This window comes from Lissotriton vulgaris, chromosome 8, assembly GCF_964263255.1.
Source record: "Lissotriton vulgaris chromosome 8, aLisVul1.2, whole genome shotgun sequence".
NCBI lineage: Eukaryota > Metazoa > Chordata > Amphibia > Caudata > Salamandridae > Lissotriton > Lissotriton vulgaris.
Window position 1 is genome coordinate 762,986,847 of NC_141696.1, and position 14,518 is coordinate 763,001,364.

A 14,518-nucleotide genomic window follows, 5' to 3' on the forward strand; every position below is an offset into this window, starting at 1 on the left:
AAAGACTGTGCACATCACCAAGTGACTGAAACTGATAGTGCAACAAAAAGGGGTGCAGTCAATTAGAAGTGGTTAAAACTGATTAAGGGTGCCAACCTTCAAAATCTTAAGAGGCATAGGCCCTGAGATTCTGGCCAACTCTATTTCCTTCTATGTCCCTACCCGCAATCTTCGTTCTCAAGGTCAGGCCCTTGCTGTTGTCCCCAGATTTAGGCTCAGCAGGATGGGGGGCCGCTCCTTTAGGGTGAGAGCCGCGTTAATCTGGAACACCCTCCCAGTTGAAATCCGGCTGCTTGAGGACTTGCTGTCTTTCCGTAGAGCCATAAAGACCTTCCTGTTTTAGCCTCCTGTTTTTTAGTCTGTTTTTGCACTTTTCTGTGGCATTATCTCCTTGTTGTGTTATGTTTGCTCCGTGTCTCTGCGCAAGGATGCTCCTTCGCTGGAGTCGCTGTGCGCATAATAAATTGTTATAACATAACATAACATAACATAACATAACATAACTAAAGAGAAATAATTTATTCAACGTTCCTTGGTACCCCTATCAGGATTAAAACTTAAGAACTCAGGATGGGTAATGTCTAATGAGGAAAACAAGGTTTCTCTAGACTTCCCTCTTCATATTGCGATAGTCAACATGTTTGGACCGATTAGTTATGCCTCAAAAGGTCACTCCGGTCTTCATCAGGACTGTCGCAATCAGTGTCACTTACGGCCCTACCGTATTTCGGTTGTTGGGCCCCAAGAACAGAGCCGGTCTACCTAGATCGGTGCCCCTCTTGTTACGTGTCGAGGTTGGTTCCAGCAATCCAGGAAAACATTAACGAGTTTATGCAATTTATAAACTCGAACTGGTGTACGACAGAAGGGTCTCCCAAGAACATAACTGTTCCGAGGGTTCGCCCTTTCGTATCCGCCTGCTTTCCGTCACACCGTGTAGATGATACCTCACAGCCCACAGTGCCTTCCCTGCACAGCTGCAATGATGTACAAAAGGGGTTGTGCCACAAGGGCGTGCCTAGGCCCTTCTCAATAGCATGCCTCCAGTTGGGATCCATCCAGGCTTCATGTCCCCTCACACCACCTCCGATGCTGCACCAGGTTACCGGTTCTTTAGGTCGCTGCTTTCACCTAGATATAGGCTGCTCAAGGCAGAGTGCTCCTCAGGGCCCCTCCTAGTTCTCCAGCCCTGACCACAAGCTTCACCCAGGCTCCAGTCACACACTGACTCACCCGGAGAGTGGGGGAGCAGGGATTTTGAGGCAGATACTGGGGAATGTAGAGCTTGGGGGCAGAGCCGCTTCACAAAATGAGCATCTTAATCAGCTGTTGTCCATGTCTCCACTACAGAATACATTTGAGGATTCTGTCATGATAGTACTTCCTTGAGATTTAAGTCATTCTCACAGCTTTAGTTGAACAACTGAACAAATACATTGACTTAGCAAGAACCTGGGACAGTTGAAAACGTCCTTTGTTTGGTACAGTGAGAAACTTTCTCTGAGAATATTCCCTGCTTAGTCATGTGAGCACTGGTGATACTTTATTTAGAACTGAAATTAGAAATAGTCATCACGTGATACATTGTGAAGTTGAAGGACAGTGTAAACACAATATAATGTTAGCATAAGCTTAGTTCATAATGCTCTTTATTGACAGGAAATCAACTCAAACAGCATCTACGAAATATTCAGGCAGGTGCTGTCTGAAGTTACAGCAACGTGCAGCAAACCCTACTTTAGAAACTGCATTAGATGATAAATGCCTTATCTCTTCATGCAGCAGATAATTAAATAATTTCTTTTTCTATGTTCACAGTATCCCTGACATCTGTTGTCATATGAATATTTGTCTCTGCTGAGTCATTTATTAATCCAACTGCTTCATGATGCAAATACACCTATGATTTGTTTATTTATAACATATACTAGTGTCTACAACACATATCTCTCCATGGATCAAGGTTCCCATTCATAGGCCATCAATCAGTTCTGCGAATAAACCACTCAAGAGAGGAAAGATAATTTTTGGGCACAGGAGAAATGCAAACAGTTCTGCTATTTTTACACTTATACAAAGTTGTTGAAGATGGTGAAACCTTGAATTTTACATCAGGTTGTAGAGAAGAGGATGTAATTGAAAATAAGATGATAGAAGGATATGTTACAGTGAAGGGACCTTTTGGGGAAAAAAGAAAATGTTAAAAATAATAAAGGTAAATCAAAGAACAAACAAAACTATGAGGTTGAGGAGCTGTGTGAATGTACTGGTGCATGGAAGATTTGCGTATGTCGGTGTGTCTGGTTGTTGAATGTGTGGCACTGGAAGTTCTGGAGAAAACAAGTGGAAGGACTTGTAGGCTGACTCGCTTAGTTTTGGAAGATCTCTAGTCTAATCTTCATTGAACAGAACTTTTATGTCTTTATACTCGCTTTAACAACTGGGAAAATATTTTTGTTGAAATGCAAAGAAATCTGATGGGAATATTCTCTAAGTGTTGTAATCTATGTGTGTGTGTGTATATATATATATATATATATATATATATATATATATATATATATATATATATATATATATATATATATATATATATATATATATATATATATATATATATATATATATATATATATATATATATATATATATATATATATATATATTTCCTACTGGCGGTCGCCAGTAGGTAGTTATAGTTAGGACCTAGGGGCATATTACAAAGACCTGTGATAAAATTATCGCCGCTTTAGTGCCAGGAAACTGCCCCTGAAACAGCGATAATTGTCTTGATAATATGTCCTTGTGAATTCCCAAAGCAGCCCAGGTTCTGGTGTTAACCTGGGCTGCTATGGGAATTCACAAGGGCATATTATCAAGCCCATTATCGCCATCTTAGCAGCAATTTCCTGCCGCTAAAGCAGCAATAATTTTATCGCAGGTCTTGATAAATGCCCCCTAGTTCTCATAGGAAAAGCGTTTTTTCTTTTCCCAATAACTTTGGCGCCAGTTGATGAATCTTCGTGAGATTTTTAAAACTAGTGGGCCGCTCAGGTCAACTCCTGTCTTGAAATTTCCGGGGTGATTTGCCATGCAGGGACCGAGAAAAAAGGGGGGTCCCAAAACGTGTTTTCTCCATGTTAATTTCCATAAGAAAATTTAGACAAGGATACAGCCCGAACTGCTGAACGGAATTACACCAAATTTGGCAAAAAGATGGCCCTTGGTTCAGAAAGAGCCCTTTTTTTAAATGGTGTAAATCCATTCAGTAGTTCCTCAGAAGTTCAAAAAATAGAGGTCGGAAAATCAATTTCCCATAGGAAACTTTAGCCAAGGCTACAACCCGAACTGTTGAACGGAATTACACCAAATTTGGCAAAAAGGTAGTGCTTGGTTCAGAAAGCGTAATTTTTTTAAATGTAAATTCGTTCAGTAGTTGCTAAGAAATTCCAAAATAAAAGTTTCGATATCTAGGGACGTGGTGAAGTCGCTACCCCTCCTGAGCACGAGCTTTACTGTGATTGGTTGCCAACACTCCAAACCAGGAAGTATTGGCAGCCATCGTGTGACTCAGTAGAACGGAGTCACAAGAGAACAGGGAAACAAAGGTGAAAAAGAAGAAAAGGGGGCAGGGTAGAAACACCTTGACCCCCTAGGCCTACTCAAGAGGTCCAACAAGGACCCCCAGGGCAAAATAAAGTTTTTTTATCTTTATAATGCGGCAGATTTTGCACTGTGGTTGGTATTTTTTAAATGAAGCGCTTCATTTAAATGTGGCCCCCGGGTGGGCCAGTTCCAGCGGCATTGCTCAATTCCTAATTAAAACATATGGGGAACCCGCAGGGGCCTCCCTCAGCCCCGGGGACCACCACCTCCCCGGGGCTATGTTAATAATAGTATGCGGGAGGGCACACAGCCCTTCCATAGCCCCGGGAACTGCCATCCCACGGGGCTTGATTTTTAATGTGTGGGGGGCCTCCCAAGCCCGGGGACCGCCACCACCGGGGCTTCTCTTAAATATTGGTGGGGGCACACAGCCCCCCGCTGCCCCAGGGACCGCCACCCCCTGGGGCTTGTTTTTTATTAAAAATAAACCTGTGGAGGGGTTCGAGCCCCCCACACACCCCGGGGACCGCCACCTCCCCGGGGCACTAATAATAATAATGCAAATGCGGGGTCCGTTACAGACCCCCGAGCCCCGGGGACCACCACCTCCCCGGGGGCTTCACTCACGTTGGGAGGGGGGCCACGCGGCCCCCCTCCTGGAGCCTTTCATGGCCCTGGAGACCGCCACCCCCTAGTGTCCTGCGGTGTCCCGAGGTACCCTGCCCTGTCACAGCAAACTTGCTTTGGGTTTTGGAATCAAGAGCAGGGAAACCTGTTTCTCGCTTCCAAAATCCAAAGCAGATTGATTTTCCACAGGGGAGCTGCATTTCAGCAGCTCCCGATGTGGAAAAGCAATGCTGGCTCCCGCAGGAGGGGGAGAGGCGGTGGGACCATAGGGGAATTGGGGGTCTTCACATGGTCCCCAACAGAAAGGGCCGGTCCCAGGGAAGGGGTCCCCGGGGCTAGAAGTGGCCCGGGAGGGGGGCCACACTGCACCCCTCAGCTAAAAACAGATAAATAAAAGGCAGGCCGGCCCTTGGGGATGAATTTAAAAAAGGATGGCCAGACCCGGGGGATGGGTTCCCCGGGGCCATAAATGGCATGAGGAGCGGGGCACGAGGCCCCACTCCAAATATAAAAATAAAAATACTGGCCATGCCCCGGGGCATGGGGTCCCGGGGGACGAAAATGGCCTCAAGAGAGAGGCCGCTCAACCTCCTTCCTTTTTTTTCCAAATAAAATTTACAAACTAGGGGTCAGGCCCTGGGGGATGAGGTCCCAAGTGCCCAAAAAATAGGAAAGGCAGGGGGGCCACACAGGCCCCTTCATAATAAAAAAATGGTGAAGGGTGAAAGGAGGAGGCGGGGCATTATGTGGCATGTGTGTACTTATCCACTCACTCCGCCAAAACCCAAGCACATAAATTCACCATGCACTCTCCTTGCAGCACTCTAATCATCCACTCACTACCCATGCACTCATGCAATGACCCATGCACTAACTCATGCACTGCTACAATACCGTGAGCACTACCCATGCAGTCCAGCCATTGCCCTTTCACTACCCATGCACTCATCCAAACACTCCACCAAAACCCAAGCACTTATAAATTCACCATGCACTCTCCATGAAGTACTCTAATCTTCCAGTCAGTACCCATGTACCCATGGAATGACCCAGGCACTAACACATGCACTGCTACAATCCCCTGAGCACTACTGATACAGTCCAGCCATAGCCTTGTCACTACCCATGCACTCCTCCAATCACCCAGCTAGCACCATGTACTTGTCCAATCACTCTGTCAAACCCAAGCACTTATAAATTCACCATGCACTCTCCTTGCAGTACTATAATCATCCAGTCAGTACCCATGTAGCTATGCAATGGTCCATGACCTAACACATGCACTGTTATAATCCCCAGAGCACTACCCATGCAGAACTCTAACCACCTACACACTACTGATTTACTCCTCCGATTACCCAGATAGTACCCATGCACTCCTCCAATCACTCATCCAGCATCATGCACGTATCCAATCACTCCACCAAAACCCAAGCAGTTATAAATTCACCAGGCCCTCTCCTTGCATTAATCTAATCATCCAGTCACTACCCATGCACTCCTCCAATCACCCAGATAGCACCATGTACTTGTCCAATCACTCTGCCAAACCCAAGCACTTATAAATTCACCATGCACTCTCCTTGCAGTACTATAATCATCCAGTCAGTACCCATGTAGCTATGCAATGGTCCAGGACCTAACACATGCACTGTTACAATCCCCTGAGCACTACCCATGCAGAACTCTAACCACCTACACACTACTGATTTACTCCTCCAATTACCCAGATAGTACCCATGGACTCCTCCAATCACTCATCCAGCATCATGCACGTATCCAATCACTCCACCAAAACCCAAGCAGTTATAAATTCACCATGCACTCTCCTTGCATTAATCTAATCATCCAGTCACTACCGATGTACTCATGCAATGACCCAGGCACTAACACCTGCAGTGGTACAATCACCTGTGCACTGCCCACGCAGTCTTCCAATCACCAAGCCAGCACCATGAACTCATCCAATCACTCCACCAAAACCCAAGCACTTATAAATTCACCAAGCAATCTCCTTGTAGTACTCTCTTCATCCAGTTAGTACCCATGTAATTATGCAATAACCCAGGCACTAACACATGCACTGCTACAATCCCCTGAGCACTACCCATGGAGACCGTTAACCACCTACACAGTACTGATTCACTCCTGCAATTCCCAGGTAGTACCCATGCACTTCAAAATTCTCCCTGTCACTACCCATGCACTCCTCCAATTACCCATCCAGCATCATGTACTTATCCAATCACTCCGCCAAAACCCCAAGCACTTATAAAATCACCATGCACTCTCCTTGTAGCACTCTAATCATCCAATAACTACTCATTATCTCATGCAATGACCCAGACACTCATGCACTGCTATAATTCCCTGTGCAATACCCATGCAGTCCAGCTATCGCCCTGTCAGTACCCAATGCACTCCTTCAATCACCTAGCCAGCACAATGTACTTATCTAATCACTACGCCGAACCCAAGCACTTATAAATTCACCATGCACTTTCCTTGCAGTACTCTAATCATCCAGTCAGTACCCATGTACTCATGCAATGACCCAGACACTAACACATGTACTGCTACAACCCGTTGAGCACAAACCATGCAGTCCAGCCATCTAGCTGTCACTACCTATGTACTCCTCCAATCACCAAGGCAGCACCTTGTACTTAACCAATCACTCCGCCAAAACCCAAGCACCTATACATTCATCATGCACTAGACTTGCAGTACTCTTATCATCCAGTCAATACCCATTAACTCATGCAATGGCCAAGGCACTAACACATGTGCTGCCACAATTCTGTGAGCACTTCCCATGCATACCTCTAGCCACCTACACACTACTGATTCACTTGTCCAATTACCCAGGTAGTACCCATGCATTCCAGAAATCCCTCTGTCACTACCCATGCACTCCTCCAATCTCCCAGCCAGCACCATGTATTTATCTAATCATGCCGCCAAAACCCAAGCAGTTATAAAATCACCATGCACTGTCCTTGCAGCACTCAAATCATCTTGTCACTACCCATGTACTCATGCAATGACCCAGGCACTAACACATGTACTGCTACAATTTCCTGAGCACTACTGATGTAGTCCAGCCATCTCCTTGTCACTACTCATGCACTCCTCCAATCATCCAGCCAGTTCTAAAGCACTTATAAATTCACCATGCACTCTCCTTGCAGTACTCTAATCATCTACCCCAAATCCACCCTACCATGGGGATACTGGAACTCATGACTCTGGTTGTCCTAGCCACACTACTAAGCCCAATCCCTCTACCTAAAATCAACCCTTCCGTGAGGACACTGGAACTCATGAGTCTGGTTGTCTTAGCCACACTACTAAGCCTACTGACACCCCCCCCCCTTGGCCCACCCCTGTAGACATCATAGCCCGCCTACCAGGCCACCTACACAAGCCATCAGTAGCCTCCCTAAACCCTCCACCTTAAATCCTCCCTTCCGCTGGGATACTGGAACCCATGACTCTGGTCGTCTTAGCCACACTACTAAGCCTTCTGCACTCTCCACCAAGTCCTTTCCCTCACAGCTGACCCCCTGCGCGCAAGAGCACCCCTCTTTTAGGGATTTGGACCCTCTCCACCGCAAAGCCACTGAATTAACCTTGAGCATCCACAAGTCCTTCACTGACCTCAAAAACTTTGTGCACCTCTCCGAGCTCTCCCTCTCGAAGATCAGGCTCTCACAGAACACTACCCCCCCCACTTCCTACTCCAAATCCCTTCTCCACCCATTCCCGTTACCCCTGAGACACCTGCGCCCTCACAGGCAGGCCTGCTACCTCGCAGAGGAAGAAGTACAGGCCCTCCTCCTAACCTACATACCTACCCCTGCTACGGCTAGCACTATGGAACTTTCAGAGGATGAAATTGCTGACCTCCTCATTAGCTATGAACACTCATGCTTCTCTGACCCGAAGAAAGATCAACCTATACGCATGGTTGTAATCAATCGCTATAGATTAGCCACTCTCCGTAACAGAGGAATAGTCAACAGTAACCTAGCGCTAGTCCCACCCTCTGACCCTAGTCACGATTCGCATACGGTCCCCTTTCTATCTGGTCTCCTTATCAACTGCCGCTCTGCGGTAAAGCATGCCGCTGATGTTGCCAATCTCATCCTGAACTTAAACACAGAAGTAGCGATCCTGATGGAATCCTGGCTAAATGAAACCTCTTTGCCCTGCCTAGGCCTTCTAGTCCCATCCAACTATCTCATTGTAAGGCTGGACAGGCAATCACAAAAAAAGGGGTGGCATTGCCTGTATCTACCGCTCCAACCTCCTTATCACTGAACTTCTGGCCGAATCTACTGACTCCTGCGAATATCTTGCCCTATCTGTCTGCAACAACACCTCCCTTTAGTGCAGACTGCACATCTTTTACCACCCCCAGGCAAGAATAACATCTTCACAGACTACCTCATGGAAATCATCACATCCAAGGCCTCCCAGAACGCCAATGAAAATTTTTTGGGGGACTTCAACTTGCACTGGAACGACCCACAGGTCAACCCATCAGAGACTTCCTGGCTGACCAAGCCCTAACCCAAGCCTGCTCCCTCCCTACTCACTCAAAAGTTGCCATTCAAGACTGGATCATCTCCAAGGAATCTGCGATCAAACTCATTTCCATAGACCCCTGCGACTGATCTGACCACCACGCTATCACCTTCCGTCTTCCTGGCACTCACAAGACATGGACACCGCAACCGGTGATCCCAAAAGATGGATCAGGGACACCAAGAACCTTGAGCATGAGAAATTGGCTGCCCGCTGTGCAACTGACCTCCCCCCTCCCGCCCATATCACCACAGTTGACAACCTCACTAAACATTATTATACAACAATAGCCAATATAATCGATGACCTTGCCCTGCTAAAACTGAAAAGAACACAGATCAAAGACAGGAACCCATGGTTCAACGGATCCCTTAACAATGAGAGGAGGTCCCTCCGACAAACAGAACGGAACTAGAAAAAGCAACCTTCCGCAGACCATCTTAAACGTCTCCGTCAGGCCAGAAACGCCTATAACAAAAAAAAAATCAACTCTAAAAAAAGAATTCTTCAGAGCTGAACTGAATAACGCTAAGAATAGACCTTGCAAGTGAATCGAGTTGATCAAACACCAATCAAACAAACTTGCTAAATCATCCAAAGAAACCCCTATTTCTACAATCCCATGCGAGCAATTCTCCTCCTTCTTCTGTGATAAAATCTCTTCCCTAGGAAAGGAACTCATATCTGCTACCTATTCCAAAACCTCTCCGGTTCCTCCCCTTCACTCAGCGCTGCCCTCGCAGACCTCCCCCAAAAACCAACCATTATGGTCCAATTTCAAAGGCTATTATGAACACCCAATCTCAAAAATTCTTTCCTCCTTAAGCCCAAACAATCACTTCAACGACCCCCTCCCCCCAAACTGCCTCTCAGGCTATCATCTCTTCTTGGACAACTATAATCAACTCCTCTCTCCTTCAGGGTTCGATTCCTGACTCTCTCAAAGCTGGCCAGGTGGTCCCCATTCTAATAAAACCCACTTTAGATCCTGCTTCTCCTGACAATTACAGACCTATCTCTAACATCCCTCTCCTAGCTAAAGTGCTGAAAAAAATGTGTGCATCAACAGCTGAGCCAACACATCTCCAACTTCCACCTTCTAGATGACTTGCAAACTGGATTCAGACCTGGGCACAGCACGGAAACCACACTCGCCACATTGTGAATGATGCCCTTCAAGCCCTTGACCAAGGCAAAACCTGTCTCTTGATCCTCCTTGACCTATCCTTGGCTTTTGACACGGTTAACCACAAAATTCTTCTGAATCGCCTCAAACTTAGGATGGGCCTGGATGGCACCATTCTGGCTTGGTTCCGATCCTTCTTCCAGAACCGCTCTCAGAAAGTCCTGATCAATGGCAACCTATCCGCTTCCTCTCCGATCACAGTTGGAGTTCCCCAAGGATCAACCTTATCCCCTACCATCTTCAATCTTTACCTCGAACCGCTCTCAGGGGTGCTGTGCACTGCCAATATCTCCTACCACATGTATGCTGATGACACACAGCTTTACATCAATATCTCTTCTCCAGAGGATATCCCCTCCCTGAATGAGGCCCTGAAACTAACTGTTCACTGGCTCACATCTAACCAGCTTAAACTCAATGCCAAAAAAACAGAGTTCTTCTTAATCTCTCCACCCAATGCCAATACAGACATTCGAGTTTGGACCAAGTCTATCACAGCTCTAAACTGCTCTCCCACCATTGTGGACTCTGCTAAATCCCTGGAATTACCTTAGACGGCAACCTGAACATGCGGGGCCATATCAACATGATGGCCAAAACCGCCAGATTTCACCTGAACTACCTGCGAGGCGTGAAACCTTTCCTCGACCCCCCTGATCTAAAATAGGCAATCCAGGCCTTAGTCATCTCTAGACTAGAATATGGTGCTCCACCCTCACAGGCCTTCCCAAGATCTCTCTGGCACCCTTGAAAGCCTGCCTCAACGCCGCAGCCAGACTTCTAACTGGCTCTAAGAAGTTCAACCACATCTCGCCCCACCTTAAAGCTCTAAACTGGTTTCCTCTAGTGGCCAGAATCCAATTCAAGCTGGCTTGCATCACCCACAAGGCTCTCTATTCCAGAGCCCATGCTTTTCTTGCACAGAAACTTGTGTTATCCAGAGGAACCAAAATATCCCAGTCCGCCAAATCCCTTTTACTCCAACCTGCACTCTTCAAGAAAAAAAGAACATACAATCGGGCTTTCTCTGGGGCCACCCCAAGAATATGGAACTCACTCCCACCTGCCATTAGAAGAATACTGTCTCTAGCTGACTTCAAAAAGTAGACCAAAACTTTCCTAATGGGAAAATTCCTTTCCTTAAGTTCATGCTTCAATCACCCCCTCAACCTGACTTTACCTATCGTCCCTGCACTATTCCTTGGCTGCCTCCCCTTATGTTACCCACCCTGCACTTCTGAACAATCTTTCAGGGTGATGAGACTGCTCTTCTAGTTTATTGCATTGTTTTTTTTTTTTTGCTCCTACCCCTTATAGTAGTCTGATATTATGATTGTTTTGTTTTGCCATATACTGTATCTATTTGTTTCCCTATCCCTTGACTCTCCTCCCCCCTTTGTTCTGTATCCCACCTGATACTACTGTGAAGCATTCTGATACACTCATGGATCTGGTTCGCGCTCTATAAAACACTAAATAAATAAATACAATCCAGTCACTACCCATGTACTCATGCAATGACCCAGGCACTAACACATGCACTGCTACAATCCCCTGAGCTCTACTGATGCAGTCCAGCCATCTCCTTGTCACTATCCACGAACTCCCTCAATCACCCAGCCAGTTCCCTGTCCTTATCTAATCACTGTGTCAAAACACAAGCACTTATAAATTTACCATGCACTCTCCTTGCAGTACTCTAATCATCCAGTCACTACCCATGTACTTATGCAATGACCCAGGCACTAACACATGCACTGCTACGATCCCCTAAGCACTACTGAAGTAGTCCAGCCATCTCCTTGTCACTACCCATGCACTCCTCCAATCACCCAGCCATTTCCATGTCCTTATCTAATCACTGCGCCAAAACACAAGCACTTATAAATTCACCATGCACTCTCCTTGCAGTACTGTAATCATCCAGTCACTACACATGCACCCATGCAATGACATTTGCACTAACACATGCACTGCTACAATCCCCTGAGCACTACTGTCCTTGCAGCCTTGACCACATAACGGAATGCAAGTTTGCCATTGTTTTTAATACCACCCATAGTGTCATGTGATCCCCAATGAACATAAAAGACATACTAAAAAAGTGCAGAGTGCTAATATGTAAACCAGGGCTATTTTAAACCACATTTAAATCAATACTGTTTATAATTTGCACCAGCCAGTACTACATTAAAACATGCTAAAAATCGATATTTAAAACGAATGTTTAAAACAAAGAGGCAAAGGGAAAAAAAAATTGTGATCATAAACCCAAAATAATCCCAGATAATCTGCCTATCGTAAACTTTGCATGTTGTACTCACGGCATAAATGCTCATTATCAATCACTGTAAACCAATTAATTGTCCCTGTATTGCATTCACTTTTGATACTCATAGCATAAATGCCATTTATCGATTGCTGTCATTCCTATTTCTAATCAATTCATTAGGTTTTTTATCTTCATGTGTATAAATATTGCAGTATGAAAATCTTTGCACAATCACAAAACAACTACCAACTTTAAAATAGTATTACCTAGTAGCAACACATAATGTTGTAATATATTGCAATGGCGAGGTGTAGATATAATTGAGAACATAACTATAATGTATGCCTTACAGAATCCTGAATAAATGTGGCAAGTTGCATATACTTAATAATAGCATTAAATACCGCTAATTCATATGTCTGGCCACAGCTAACTATATGCCTTTCTTGATCTTATAGCTACCTCTACCCTGAACAGTATCAACTCTTTGTGGTAATGTTGTTGCGATAAAGCATCTCAACATAACAGGGTCATTGTTTTGATTGATAAACTATAGGCAGACATATTCTCTTGAATATAACTTGGACCATTTGCCCCCGTTTCTCATATAAGGCCCTATGGATTGTGCAAACTTAGCAATATAAAGTGCAATGTGCTTAACTTATTAAAGTGCAATTAGTGTTAAAACCAAATACCCATATTTAGTCTTAAAATCACTTCTATAAAACACTTCTACCGGTATATTTTTTTTTATATAAAAAAGTTTTATTTAAAACCAATATAAGTGATCATCGGATGGTATATGTATTTAAAATACAAATCATGAGACTGAATCTACCCTTGACTAAAATAGAAAATCATAGCTAAGTGTCGGGATATATAATAATTGTGTGGGAAATATAACCTTATTTATTATATAAATAATAGTGCAAGTCTTCAGTGGTGTTGAGGCCATTAGGGAACTTACTGTCAAACTCCATTATCATGTATGTTTCAAATTTCCTCAATTTTAGTTCTCTATTGCCTCCATGAGAAAGTACAGGAATCACTGCTACCACATAATATCTTAAACAGCTAAGGTCATTGTTGTGCATTGCCTTAAAATGACGTGCTACTGGATAGTTATTATCATTGTTAACAATAGCACGCAAATGTTGTAAGATTTGTGCATGTACCGGGAGTTTTGTGCTCCATATGTAATTTAAATTGCAGGTACATGTGAGGACGTATACAGAGTAATCTGTACGGCAGGTAAAATGGCCTCTTATTTCTCTTGGCTGTGTACTGAATGGGACAGTGTAATGAGTGGTATGGCTGCCAAATTTACATGCCCTACACGTAGAACATTTGAAAAAACCACACTTGGGTTTTAACCAAGTTTTAGTTATAGTTAATTCTGGGATGTTTTTGACCAAGTCCGTCCTCATAGATGTAGCTCTCCTAAAAGTCAGTGTTGGAGCTGCAGGTAAAATAGGTGCTAGCACCCCATCCGTCAGCAAAATAGGCCAGTTTTTCTTAATTATTGCTTGAAGCTGTCTGTGTTGCTGACTGTAGGTAGTAATCAGCCTTGGGGGAATAGAATCATCTGTACTTATCTCAATTGATTCTTGTGTTATACCTCCTTTGTCTAAAAGGGAATATCTGGACCAAAGTGCAGCTTTTTGAGTAGCTTCCTTAACCCCTTCGGTGCTCATGACGAGCTCAGCTCGTCATGAGGTACAACTCTCATGTGCTCATGACGAGCTGAGCTCGTCATGACCACACCCATTTCTATTATGGCCCAGCACAGCAGAGGAATGACTCCAGCAGCCATGGGGTTAAGTAATTTACCACTGTATCCTCTTAACTTGAATCTTTCTAAGGCGGCAATTGCACATTTTTCATATTCAGCTTCTGTGCTACAAATTCTTTTTAACCTCAGAAACTCACCATAAGGAATACTTGTGATCAAATGTTGTGGATGGGAGCTAGACGCATGCAGGGTGCAATTGCCTGCTGTTGGCTTCCTATGTAGTGTTGTATGTATTTTGTTGGCTGGTATATATATTGTAGTGTCTAGAAAATCAACACTGACCTTATCTATATGCGATGTAAATTTTAGATTGCTGTCATTGGTGTTGATTTCTGAAATAAATAATTCTGGACTTTTGATGTCCACATCCCATATTATAAATACATCATGAATATAGTGATACCAGTTTACTACATGAGCATCCACCACCTGTTTGTATTGACCC